Raw genomic sequence first — 14928 nt, 5'->3', positions numbered from 1 at the left:
GAACCAGCCCTCCCCTGTGACTACGAGCCTACCCCCATCCCTCAAACTCTATCCCCCTCTCACTCTGCCCCCTCACCCCCCGCCCCCCCTTTGCCCCCCCACACCTCCCACGGGGGCTACAGTTAGGGGACAGCTGCGTTGGGGAGCAGACCCAACAGGTCTGCACTTGGTCTAATAATGTTATAAACCTCTCTAAGTTCACCCCTTAGCTCCTCCGTTTCAGTGAGAATAAACAATCTGTGTAATCTCTTATAATTACAACACTCCTTTCCAGTCAACATACTGGCAAATATCTTCTGCACTCTCTTTATTGCGACTAGAACAGTACACAGTACTCCAGCTGTGAAAGGCTTTAAAAGCTATAATTGATTTAAAAAAAATTACAGATTTCCATGACATTGAGAAACTAAAACATTGACTTAAAATTACAATTTAAAAATGTTAAGGTGAGATAATTGAAAAAAACAAGTAATTCATCCTCCCTTTTGCTTACCTAATTCTTTGTCTTGTATGCACTACTGAAGTTAACGGCAGACCTACAGATTCAACCTACTATCATCAGGCCAATAACTCCCATGTAATACGGCACAGTGCAGACTTTCAGGACACACAGCAACTTCAACAACCCAACGCCAGTCAGCAAAAATCAGCAAGATCAGTCCCAAAATGTATCTCAAGTGAGTTACAAAGTTTTGATGATCTTCAGAAATCTAACTGCAGGACGTATAGGGTGAAAAGATAGCTGGCCTTCTCTGTGAAGATCCATTTAAGAAACACTCAGACACATGGAGCATGCTTGGCTCCATATCAACCCTGGCGCAGTTTCTAATCGAGGCAGGAAATTTGACCTTCTCGGCGATGCCAACTAGCCAGTTCCGGGATGTTTACATGTCTATTTCACAGGGGTTCTCATGATTATTTTTTTTAGAGATAGAACATGTACATAGGCCCTTCAGCCCACTGAGTCCATGCTGATCATCGATCACCCGTTCACACTAGTTCTATGTTATCCCATTTTCTCACCCACTCCCAACACACTAGGGGTAATTGTACAGAGGGTAATTTACAAATCTGCACGTCTTTGGGATATGAGTGGAAACCAGAGCATCCAGAGGAAACTAACATGATCACGGAGAGAACATGCAACTCCACACAGTTAGCACCCAAGGTCAGGATCAAACCCAGGTTTCCGGTTCTGGCAGGTAGCAGCTCTGCCAGCAATACCACAGTGCCACCCATGATATGATTATGTTACCATACATGATATGTTATGATGATGCTTTTGTCGGGATTTTCTCTTTTCATATTGCAGAGCTAACCATGTTTGTAATTTTCTTGCTTTCAAAACAAGCATTGCTATCTACCCTTTTTTTAAAATCTCACCATTACATTATGTTCTGTGGACCTACAAGGGTGTCTTTGCACTTTTCTTATGTCCCTCCTTCTTTGCTCAGGCTCTTTAATGCTCTGGTTAATGTATTTTCATCCTGAGATTCCCAAAGAGAGAGAGAAGCCTAAATTCTATGTCATTCCTGAGTGCCAAGTGCTCCCTGTACGTGGAGAGGCTCATCTGCAGATATCCACAAACTTCTCCTCCGTTTGCTCTCTGTTCTGTCAAGCCCACTGATTTGTTTGCACATTATCCAACGCAGTTTGCACTGCTCTCTTCATCTCTTCATTGGAAGGATGGATGCAAAAAAATATCCCTCCAGAAAAAATATCTCTTTGCTGAGGCAAAGAACACTTTGAATTCATCTGACCGACATCATGTTTGCTCTTGGTTGCCCCATCAACTTACATACCCAATTCTATGCATATGGTCTTCAGGCACAGGGTGGAGCAGGCATTGCAAAACGGAGAACATTCATATTCCCAGGTTTTGCTAACTGCGTAACCAGTTCCATTTGCTTTTTAAATCGCTGCACGATTTATACTGCGGATGATTCACTTGCCTCCCATAAGTTATCATTGCATTGTGCTTCCATATACGCATAATAAAATTGTTCCCTGCCACAGGTTTTCATCGCTTATCTGTGCACACATTTATAATGTTGAACCCATCTCTTTATATGGTATTCTTTTGAGATGACAGCTGCCCACCCTTTTCTCCCCCTAAGACTTACCATATATGTCAGCAGCATTTATGGCAGCAGTAACCCTTTGGCTGAACAGAAACTAAATGGGACAGATCTTTCCACGATGCTCCACAGAAAGTAGTTAATACCAAGAGCATTGAGCACTTTCCATTTGCTACGCCATTGTCTACCCTCCCCAATCCTGACCCAGCGGGAGCATGCTGGGGACAAGGAAAATCTGGAAACATGCATTCTGATCACAAAGGGACGTGGAGCTGCAAGAGAGAATCCCATTATATTTTGTCTCATTTCATTGCAGAGGAGCGAAAAGGCAAAACAGTGGACAGTGTCTATATGGACTTTAGAAAGGTCTTTGGCAAGGTCTCACATGGTAGGCTAGTTTGGAAGGTTATATCACATGGAATCCAAGGTGAGTAAGTCAATTGGTTTCAAAATTGGTTTGGAGGAAGGAATCAACGAGTAGTTGTGGAGGTTGTTTTTAAATCTGATTGGAGGCCTGAGACCAGTGGAATGCCACCGTGGTGAGTGCTGGGTCCACTGTTGTTTGTTATCTGCATTAACAATTTGGATGACAATGTAGTTAACATTGTTAGTAAATTTGCAGATGACACCATAATCCGTGGGGCAATGATAGTTGCACGCAACTTTCAGCAATAGAAAAATAGGATACATCCGCAATCTTATAAAAACTTACAAAATTCTTAAGGGGTTGGACAGGCTAGATGCAGGAAGATTGTTCCCGATGTTAGGGAAGTCCAGGACAAGGGGTCACAGCTTAAGGATAAGGGGGAAATCCTTTAAAACCGAGATGAGAAGAACTTTTTTCACACAGAGAATGGTGAATCTCTGGAACTCTCTGCCAGTTCATTGGCTATATTTAAGAGGGAGTTAGATGTGGCCCTTGTGGCTAAGGGGATCAGGGGGTATGGAGAGAAGGCAGGTACGGGATACTGAGTTGGATGATCAGCCATGATCATATTGAATGGCGGTGCAGGCTCGAAGGGCCGAATGGCCTACTCCTGCACCTAATTTCTATGTTTCTATGTTTCTATGTGCAGTCAGACAGTACTTGGATTACTTGCCGAGGTTCCAAGGGGGTTTTCAGGCTTTCTGCTTATAGCTCCCAGGTTCTGAGACAACTGCTGCACCACCTCTACCATTGAGTTTGTAGGAGGGTGATGGCAAATGTGAAGATACTTTATAAGTATTACACCAATTGAATCAATTTTAAATATCCACAGATAGACATAAAATTCTGGAATAACCCAGGCAGCATCTCTGGAGAGAAGGAATGGGTGACATTTCGGGTTGAGACCCTTCTTCAGACTGGTTAAGGATAAGGGAAACAAGAGATATAAACGGCGATTGGAGAGATAAAGAACAATGAATGAAAGATATGCAAAAAAGTACTGATGATAAAGGAAACGGGCTGTTTGTAGTGAATTAAATAGCCACATCTTTTTCAGGCAGGGAATCCAGGTGTAATCCAATGGGTCCCAGCTCCCCATACTTTTGCTTTAGAAATAGGCAAAGAATGAACAAAATTAGCCCCAATAGTTTGTGCAGTTTGGTTCACACATTCAGCAATTTCTAGAAAATGAATGTTACCATAACTTTTTTCTTTTTTTCTAATATTCAGGAAAGCTCTTTCCAGCCCTGTCCATCGGATGTAAAGTGAACAAGATTTACCAGCTAAGGATCTACCTCTCTTTATGAAGGTCTGGATTTTAAGTTGTCAGCTACTCATGACTTTTTAACTTTGAGGTGATTGAAACCTCGTGTAATCAAGGGGGTGGCCATCAATAGTCAAAGGACAATAGGTGCATGAGTAGGCCATTCGGCCCTTCGAGCCAGCACCGCCATTCAATGTGATCATGGCTGATCATCTCCAATCAGTACCCCATTCCAGCCTTCTCCCCAAATCCCCTGACTCCATTATCTTTAAGAGCCCCATCTAGCTCTCTCTTATCAGATCCTCTACTCAGATTTCCACGTTTCCCTAATCACTGTGGTCCATACTTCCTCTCCATGTACATTATCTAAATTAGTATATTACTAATGCAAATGGCAGGATAGTGCCATTAAAAATCCAACACATTTCAATGAGAGATTGGCCTGGTTCTTGACTGAGATTTGCAAAAAAAAGAGGAATATCATGGAACTATAAAAAAATGAAGAAAAAATGAAGCATTCAACTCAAAATGCCCAATTTGTACACAGAACTACAACTTCCCATCTCTGGCAACCTCCTTCACATCCTCTTCGATGCATTCATATTATTCTGTAAAGTGGTGATGATAAATGTACGTAGGACTCAGGCTGTGTCTTTATTACTGGTCAACAATGTCAGGATAACTTGCTCACTCTTATTTCATGCCACAGGTAATAACGAAAAGCACATGTATCCTTTTTTCACCATTGAGAAAGCTAGAAAAGAGAGGTGGGGCAGGATAAGGAGTGGTAAGTGATAGGTGACGGGGGGTTTTGATGAGCAGATGGGTGGAGTAAGCGACAAAGGCATCCCCCCTCACCTCTATTGACATATCACTTGCCATGCGTCTGTCCCACCCCATCTCTCTTTATCAACCTCCCCCACCTTCCAACTCCTAACAGTCTGAAGATGGGTCCCGACCCAAAACATCATCCGTCCATTCCCTCCACAGATGCTGCTTGACTCGCTCAGTTCCTCTAGCACTTTGTGTTTTGCTCAAGATTCCAGCATCCACAGTTTCCTGTATCTGGTGTTTTACTGTACCTGGTTTATCATTTCCTCCCTTTTTAAACAAAAGTACAACATTGGCTCTCCTCCAATCTTCTGGCACTACTCCAGGGAGGATTGAAAATTGAAGACCAAGCTGCCAAATTTTATTCTCTTGCTTCTAATAATAGCCTGGGAGATATTTCATCTGGGTCTGGTGATTTATACATTTTCAAAGATGCTAAACTTCTTAATAACTTCCTCTGTTATCATGCTTTTCATCTAATATTTCATACTTTATAATCATAACTACAAGACTGACATCATTCCCTTCTTTGGTGAAGACAGTAAGAAAATAGTCATTCAGAATTTCAAGCACATTCCCCATTTCTACAAATTTGGCTTTTTGTTTCTTCATAGGACTTAATTTGTCCTTAATTGGCCTTTGACCCTTCATCTACATAAAATGTCTATAGATTTTTGTTGTTGTCTTGCATCTTTCCCATGGCATTTCTTTATGTTCCTAATTTCTCTATGAATTTCACTCCTACATTCATATTTCTCTCAAGAGAAGATGCTATTTGGCCCATCAGGTCTGCTCTGCTCTAAAAGCAATCCCGTCATTCCATCCCCCCATTTAATTCTGTGATCTTTTCTCTCTCATGCCTATCAATTCTACCTTAGTTCTCATATCACCCATCTGCACTCAAGGCAATTCACAGCAGCCAATTAACAACCACTTTACTTGGGTTATGGAATGAAATCAGGGCATGGGGAACCCAGATACACATTCAAACTTCACACAGCTTCCATGATCAGGTTCATATCTCAGTTACTGGAGCCATGTGGTTGTAGCACCAACTGAAACACCTTTGTGCTGCTCCAAATGTTTTATCGTAGAGCTATGAAATCATATAGCATGGAAAGACCCTTCAGCTCACCATTTACACCAACCATCAAGCAGCCATTTATACTAATCTTACATTAATCCCATTTCAATCTCACCATGTTCCCATCAATTTCATCCTGCCAACCCACCTTCTACCACTTACTTACGCATTAGAGGGGAATTTACAGAGACTACTTGGGCAACGCAATTTGCATGTCTTTGGGACATGTGAGCACCCAGAGGAATCCCAAGCAGTCACAGGAAGAATGTACACACTCGATAAAGACAACACTGAATGTTTGGATTGAACCCGAGTTGCTGCAGCTGAGAAGCAGCATCTCTGCTGGTTATGTCACAGTGCTGCCTAACACTTCTAAGTTTTCTGGTGTCTGAAGTTCTCAGCATCTGATATAAGCTCCACTTTTTTGCCTTATCCCACCTTTTCTGAATCTTGCCATCCCAGAGGCCGTTAGTTTTTCAGGGCGATTCTTTTTCCTTCTGCGAATGTATTTATTCTGAATCCCTTGAATCTCCTCATGAAATGCCTGATGGTGCTTCAAACCTAACTTATCTTCAAGTAGCAGTTTCTAATCCAGTTTGCCATCGCTTCTCAGCCATCTCTCAGTCCCTTTTCAGTCTCATTTGTAGCAATAATGTGGGGCAGCAAGATGTGCTTATGAGGGAGTGCAGCATTTCTGTTATTGGGATCTAAGTCCTGCATGGGTCTGTATGCTAAGAAGGCAAGGAAGAAAAATATACTATAATCTTCTCTGCCCTTTTCAAATGAATTAATAGAACTCTTCTCGCTTGTGGGCTTTCTCCGTTTTGGCTTCTCTGGCTAGGTTTGAGGAACTGTAAGTTTGACAAACAAGGAGTCAGCACTCAAATCCTATCCTGAACATTGATCAGTCTATAGGAGGGCCCCAAATCAAAAGATCATCTGTCCATTCCCTCCACAGATATCACTTGACCCATTGAGTTCCTCCATCCTTTTATTTTTTTTCTCAAGATTCCAGGTTCTGCAGTTTCTTGGGTCTCCTGAAAATCATTCTAGATTTTGGTTGCAGCTTAAAATTGTATCTGACATTAGTTTGAACCCATGAAAGTTTTTAACTCATGTCTAAGTAGCATGTGTGTGAAGCAGTGAAGCACATTTTGAGAGAAAACATTGTTATTTTGGCAGATTGGTGAAGTAATTAGAGCTGCTGTCTTGGACTGCCAGAGCCCTGGGTTCAGTCCTGTCCTTGCGTACTGTCTGTGTGCAGTTTACACGTTCTCTCTGTGATCACCAGGATTTTTTCTAGGTGCTCCAGTCTCCTTCCAATCCCAAAGGTGTGTGGGTTGGAAGGTCTGAAGAAGGGTCTCGACCCAAAACCTCACCGATTCCTTGTCTCCAGAGATGCTGCCTGGCCCGCTGAGTTTCTCCAGCATTTTGTGTCTGTCTTGGGTTGGAAACATAGAAACATAGAAATTACGTGCAGGAGTAGGCCATTCGGCCCTTCGAGCCTGCACCGCCATTCAATATGGTCATGGCTGATCATCCAACTCAGTATCCCGTACCTGCCTTCTCTCCATACCCTCTGATCCCCTTAGCCACAAGGGCCACATCTAACTCCCTCTTAAATATAGCCAATGAACTGGCCTCAACTACCCTCTGTGGCAGAGAGTTCCAGAGATTCACCACTCTGTGTGTGAAAAAAGTTCTTCTCATCTCGGTTTTAAAGGATTTCCCCCTTAACCTTAAGCTGTGACCCCTTGTTCTGGACTTCCCCAACATCGGGAGCAATCTTCCTGCATCTAGCCTGTCCAACCCCTTAAGAATTTTGTAAGTTTCTATAAGATCCCCTCTCAATCTCCTAAATTCTAGAGAGTATAACCAAGTCTATCCAGTCTTTCTTCATAAGACAGTCCTGACATCCCAGGAATCAGTCTGGTGAACCTTCTCTGCACTCCCTCTATGGCAATAATGTCCTTCCTCAGATTTGGAGACCAAAACTGTACGCAGTACTCCAGGTGTGGTCTCACCAAGACCCTGTACAATTGCAGTAGAACCTCCCTGCTCCTATACTCAAATCCTTTTGCTATGAAAGCTAACATACCATTCGCTTTCTTCACTGCCTGCTGCACCTGCATGCCTACTTTCAATGACTGGTGTACCATGACACCCAGGTCTCGCTGCATCTCCCCTTTTCCTAGTTGGCCACCATTGAGATAATGGTCTGCTTTCCTGTTTTTGCCACCAAAATGGATAACCTCACATTTATCCACATTATACTGCATCTGCCAAACATTTGCCCACTCACCCAGCCTATCCAAGTCACCTTGCAGTCTCCTAGCATCCTCCTCACAGCTAACACTGCCCCCCAGCTTAGTGTCATCCGCAAACTTGGAGATATTGCCTTCAATTCCCTCATCCAGATCATTAATATATATATTGTAAATAGCTGGGGTCCCAGCACTGAGCCTTGCGGTACCCCACTAGTCACTGCCTGCCATTGTGAAAAGGACCCGTTTACTCCTACTCTTTGCTTCCTGTTTGCCAGCCAGTTCTCTATCCACATCAATACTGAACCCCCAATGCCGTGTGCTTTAAGTTTGTATACTAAGGTTAATTGGCCAATGTAAATTGCCCCGAGTTTGTAAGTAAGTGGTAGAACCTTGATGAGAGTGTGGGAAGAATGAAAAAAAATCTGGGATTAATGTAGAATTAGTGTAAATTGGCAGTTAATAGTTGGCATAGACTAATTGGACTGAAGGACTGGTTTCTGTGCTATTTCTCTTTGTGAATTTATGGCTATGATATACTTTTCCCAGCATCTGCAATGTTTTGCTTTAATGGTATCAGGAAAGGTTGGGTGGTCTTATTTCTTAGATTGGTAAGTCAATTTCTTATGTCTACCCAGTTTTCCTGGGCTCTAGTCATAGGATTCACTTGTTTTGCCACCTCTTGCCACATTCAGCCCTACAAAAGTGATACTCCCGCAAAGAGTCAATCCACTTTATGTCCATTTTCTGAAGAACCAAGTCCACATCTGTGTTCACCTCTTCCTTGCTGGTCGCTACACTGTTGGTGGCTTTTCCAAAGATCAATCCTTTAAACGGATGCTTCAGCCTCTTTAAAATTTCCACCATCGAGGAAGAAAGATGCACTTCGGAACCCTAATGATGACCAGTGGCTCACTGTGAATATTAAAATATGTCTTCACCCCATAAAATCTGCAAGGTCAGCTCTGCGCTGTGTTCTGGCTTAAAAGAGTCAGTGAAAGTAAATCAGCCCTACTAATCTCTTTCCTTACTGAAGCTGATCTCCGACATGGCTCTACAGTTTAGATTGGCAGAATGGAATAAACATGTGGCTGTGTTGAATCAGTGTGTCGCCACTTGTGTCGACATGGTGTCTCAGATCCAGGCCACACATTGTGTTACTCCTGCCCACGATGTTTCGTTGCCAAACCTTGCCTGGGGAACCTCAGGTAATGCCGCATTGGAGAAATCATACACTCAGCTTGGATTTGCTCCAGAGCTGGCGGCTGCACCAGGTTCCCAGACGTGGAAAACTACCAATTAACAGTCTCCATGCCAGTCACAACATTAGTTCCAAGCCCAGCAACGGAGCACAGGCCAGAGTCAGGGTCTCCACAGTTGGATAAGCTGGAAGTATTCAGACTCTTCCAAAAAATTGGTGGGAGAGGAATATAAGGACATGGGAGAGTTTACTCTCTTGCATCTTTGTGAAAGGTTGAAGGATTGTAAAGTGAATTTCAAAATCTGGAAGGAACAGTTGTCCAATATTATTCAAGCCTTGGGAAACTTGCAGATTATAATATTTTGCAGCATAACTTATTTTAGTGCTGTTGTTTAAAGTCTACATGTCCCTGCAAATTGATGCTTAATTATGTTTCTTCCTACTGTATTTAATGCTGTGATTAATGTGGGCTGTGATAAATATTCTTCCTTGTTATTTGCCTAGCAATAAAACATTCTAACTCTTTTATTAAGAAATACATACATTTAGCAGCTTCCTTGTATTCATACCTCTTGTGATGTGATTATTCCCCTCCCCTTTCCCAGCTCCAATAATTGGCATTCCAAAAAAACCCCACGTTTTAGTTTAGAGATACAGTGCGGAAACAGGCCCTTCAGCCCACCAAGTCCACGTTGACTAGCGTTCTACCTGTACACTACTACACACTGGGGACAATTTACAATTTTACTGAAGCCAATTTGCCTACAAACTTGAACGTCTTTGGAATGTGGGAGGAAACCGGAGCAGCCAGAGAAAACTTGCGTGGTCACAGGGAGAACCTACAAACTCCGTACAGACAGTATCTTTAGTCAGGATCGAACCCGGGGTCTCTGACGCTGTAAGGCAGCAACTCTATCACTGAGCCATTGTGCTGCCTGTCCTCAATACAATGAAACTGACCAGGAGAAGTTAAGTGGACAGTCATGGCTCATATGTAATGTTTGACTGGTCAGAAAGAAAAAGTAGATAGATAACAGTGGTATGTTCTCTATTTGTAATATACAGTGACATAATTCTTTCTACATAAATCTATTTATGATTTTGTTTCATTTAATATACAGCATCACAGCATGGTTTGGGAACAGCTCCATCCAAGACCGCAATAAATTGCAAAGAATTGTGGAAACAGCCCAGACCATCACACAAACTAGCCTCCCTTCCATTGACTCAATTTACACCTCTCGCTGCCTCGGCAAGACCAGCAGAATTAAGGATAAGTTGCACTGACCACTCCCTCTTCTCCCCTCTCACATTGGGCAAAAGAGTAAAAAATGCACATCTGTTTCTTCCCAGCTGTTATCAGGCAACTGAACCATCCTATCACAACTAGAGAGTAGTCCTGAACTACCTGTGAGCGGACTTTACTGGATTTATCTTGCACCAAACGCTATTCACGTTATTCCCTTTATCATGTACCTGCACACTGTGGATGGCTTGATTGTAATTATGTATTGTCTTTCCGCTGACTGGTTACCAGGCAACAAAAGCTTTTCACTGTACCTCGGTCCACATGATAATAAACTAAACTAAACTAAGCTTAACTGAACTAAACAAAATTGTTCCCATCCCTATATTTTTCAATCTATTTGGTGCTAATCCTTACTGATCAAATATCTTATGAAAAATAATGAACATAATGCATTTACCATGTCATGGTGAAAATAAGGATAATCATCACTCTCAAATCTGCTACTTTAGATATACTGGAGATATTTAGGGCACAGAGTTTTTGTCTGAAGCAGATATTTAATTGCAGCTGCTGCAAGAGCAGACCAGAGACTGCAATGTGATTGCGTTATATGTTGATGATGTAAAAAAGGTGGGTGTGGGCGTTGGAGTAGAGATAAGTGTGTGAGAATACAGAGGGATGTATAAATGTTAGTTTAGAGTGATGATTGAACAATCTTGCTGTTAGATAGTGGTAGAGGAACATGCAGGGAGCAGCGCTGTGGTAATTGGGAAATGGCCTTTGCGGCTGTTCTCATGGACGTAAACAACATGTTTGAAACCATTAAACCTTTGCAGCAACATGTTCAGATCCTTGGTGCCTCATTTCTGCTGGTGATGTCCTTGGCCAGATCCTAGTGCTGCTGATTCAAAATGGATCTCAAGGGTTTAGTGGACCACAAAATCTCTCCTCCATCCCATCATTGGGCACACAATATTGGAACAGTCTCAGAGGTCTGGAGAACCTGCACCAATCTGCCATGGTTTAATGTATGCTTTCCAAAGCAGTCTAGTGACTTCTAGCATTAGTTGGTGGATGAATATCACCCCTTTTGGAGGGGTAATATAGCTTCATACAGCAACAATTAGATTCAGTTGGCGCTTATGGCTCCTAAAGTGATCTCTTGATTTTTGTCACTGGCTGAATGGAGATTACAATAATGACAACCTATTCTGAATTATCTTGCATGCATTCTTCCTGCACCATAGATTTTACTTTGGAGTCACGTGAGTGACTACGTGAAGACCCCGCCAGCACGCTTGCATGGCATATCGTCTCGTGCATTGCACAGCGACGGGCGGGGGAAGTGCTCTCCCGTGGCAAAGTTTAAAAACGGGACCTACAGGTAAGTTCCCTTATCTGAGGTCGTATTTCTTTCCCTTGTTGTGTTTTCTGTCCTAGCAACAATAGACAAGGGGAAGAAGTCGAAGAGGGTCGCGTCTCGTGTGGCTGTGGGGGACCGCAAAAGTTCCGGCAGTCAAGGGCGACCAGTGGCACCTGGACCACAGTCTCTGCGGTCCGTAGTCACTGACTGCAATCCTGCTCCGCTGAGTCCAAGCCAAGCAGAAGTTTGTCCGGCCGGTTGACTGGGATGAGTCGGGCCAGGAGGACTCACTGCCTGGGAGCAGTGGAGGTGACCGCCTTTCCCGCATGGAGCGGTTGATGGAGCAAATGCTCCAACGTGACATGCTCCGGGAGATGGAGCGTGGTCACCATGGGGGTCATCGCACACCCATAACAGCATCTTACCCGGGGCTGTTCAAAGCACCTCCCTCGACAGAGGGGAGCATTACGGGCCAGGGCTGGGCTGGCTCTGACGAAGGGGACATGGCTGAAGAAATCGGCAGTGTGCTGGGGGTGCAGGGTCCTAAAGAGCTGCTGGGAGTGGTCACCAAATTTGCGGTGCCACCGCAATAAGGACAGCCGTTGCAGACCAAGCTGGTGGCCAGCATCGACTACCTGTCTTTCCATCCATTACAGGAACAGGTAGTCAATGAAACTATGGAGAAGTATATGCCTCCTGAGAACTGTATGGAGAAGATATGCCTCCTGCAGTAAACATTGCGATCTGGAGGTACATTGGGGCTGGCATAAAAGCCCAGGAGGTCAACCTGCAGAAGATTCTGAAGCTTCTGACATCGGGCATAATGACGTTCGCTCGTTCCGTCGATGGTACAGAGATGACAGACACTCAGCAGGATACACTTACACTGCTCTGCAATACTCAGTATGAGATAAATTGTCTAAGAAAGAGCGCAATAAAACCTGCACTAAACCCTAAATTTGCAGGGTTGCGTAAAACAGCTGCAACACAACCACAAATACTGCTATTTGGGGGAAACTTGTCAAAACAAGTCAAGGAGCTTGATGAAGAGGCTAAAGCCATCAGGCTCATGAGGGCGTCATCAGGAATGAGCAAGACCACACACCCCAGACAGCAGCACCTTTATGCATCCACCAGCAGGCATCAACACCAGGATGCTGGTGAAAGCATGAGGGCCGCGCAACAACCACAAAGGTCTTTTTTAGGCCAAGGCCCAGAGCGACCCTCATGGAAAATGCACCAACCGCCACTCCAGCGCCTCGCCCGCAGAAGAGGCAGAAGCCGAAGAAGTGAACGTACCACCGGTAACCATGGAGGTAGATGGGTAGGTTCCTTCCAGAACATAAAAGGTGTAGGTCCTGTACTAACAGGGGGAAGGTTACACTTGTTTTGGGAGGCATGGAGGTCTATTACTGCTGATAATTATATACTACAAAGTATTCAGGGATATGAAATTGAGTTCATCCAAAAAGGCATGCCCTCATTTCAACATGTGCCTAACCGAGAGTTTGTACTCTTACAACAGGAGAAATTGGAAGGACATGTAGAACTGGGGAGGCTCTATGCCAAAGGTGTAAGAGAGAGGTCGGAAAATGACTCTCTAGAATTTGTATCCAATATATTCACGAAAACCCAAAAAGATGGTGGATGTCGCATCATCATTGACTTAACAAAACTGAATACTTTTGTAAAGTATATTCATTTCAAAATGGAAACATTTGTTACTGCCAAACAATTAGTTTCTGAAGGATACTTCATGGCATGCATCGATCTAAAAGATGCATACTATTCAGTACCCATACATAAGGATCATCGTCGATACCTAAAATTTAACTGGATGGGGAAACAATGGCAGTATAAAGCGTTGCCTAATGGCTTAACATCAGCCCCAAGACTATTTACCAAGATATTAAAACTGGCCTTGGCAATACTCAGGAAACAAAAACATATTGTCATGGCATATCTTGATGATATATTAATTGTTGGGAAAACCTTGGAACTAGCTAAATCAGCAGTTTTAGCTACCAAACATTTGTTTGAAAAACTGGGGTTCATCATCCATCCAGATAAATCTAAGTTGATGCCATCCACAACTATGGACTATCTGGGATTCACAATCAACACTATCCACATGCCTGTAACATTGCCAAAGAGTAAAGCAGCAGACTTGGTGGAAGCCTGCAACAAATTGGTTGTTACAAGTCAACCATCCATTCGACAGGTGGCAAGGGTAATTGGGAAACTAGTAGCAGCATTTCCAGCTACTCAGTTTGGACCTTTGCATTATCAAAATTTACAAAGGGCAAAGGTGCAAGCACTAAAACAACATGCAGGTCATTTTGATCGACCTATGCAGTTACCAGCCAAAGCGATCTCGGAGTTACAATGGTAGAAGCAAAATATTTGGCATAGTTCCAGCCCCATCATTGTTAGTAACCCATCATTCACATTACAAACGGATGCCAGCGCTCATGGCTGGGGAGCTACTAACACTATATCCAGTACTGGTGGTAGATGGAACATACAGGAATCATCGTTGCTACAAACACTGGGTATAAACTATTTAGAGATGTTGGGTGCGTTTTATGGGCTAAAAGCCTACTGTTCAACAATGCGCCATCTGCATGTCCGCCTACAAATTGATAATACCACAGTGGTGGCATATGGGCGGAATAAAATCGATATCATGTGACAACCTGGCCAATACTATCTGGCAATGGTGTGTCAATAGATATATTTGGCTATCAGCAACTTACCTGCCAGGCAAGCTTAATACAGTGGCAGACACCAGGTCACGTAAATTTAATGACAACACTGAATGGATGTTGGACCACAAAGTATTTGCTGATATTACTATGCGATATGGAACACCAAATATCGAACTCTTTGCATCTAGACTCAATCACCAGTTACCAACACATATCGCTTGGGAACCAGACCCTGGGGCAGCAACGATCGACGCTTTCTCACTGGATTGGGGAAAATTGTTTTTCTATTCTTTTCCCCCCTTCTGCCTCATCAGTCGGGTTCTACGCAAAATACAAATGGACTCAGCATCAGGTGTTTTGGTAGTACCCGATTAGCCTACTCAGCCATGGTTCCCTGTGGTCCTCGACATGGTCTCGGAACCATATATGTCCATCGCTAAACGACCAGATATGTCCATC

At 43.4% G+C, this 14928-nt stretch overlaps 1 long non-coding RNA gene across 1 annotated transcript; it reads left to right on the top strand.

Moving 5' to 3' along the window:
- The first annotated feature begins 279 nt into the window (after positions 1-279).
- LOC129712427 (uncharacterized) lies at positions 280-11163 on the top strand. The gene is made up of 3 exons (XR_008726054.1): positions 280-677; positions 3736-3814; positions 10271-11163. It is a non-coding gene; the product is annotated as an uncharacterized LOC129712427 (long non-coding RNA).
- The last annotated feature ends 3765 nt before the right edge of the window (positions 11164-14928 follow it).

This window comes from Leucoraja erinacea, chromosome 2 (assembly GCF_028641065.1).
Source record: "Leucoraja erinacea ecotype New England chromosome 2, Leri_hhj_1, whole genome shotgun sequence".
NCBI lineage: Eukaryota > Metazoa > Chordata > Chondrichthyes > Rajiformes > Rajidae > Leucoraja > Leucoraja erinaceus.
Note: the sequence above shows the minus strand (reverse complement) of the source record. Positions and strands in the feature narration are given on the sequence as shown.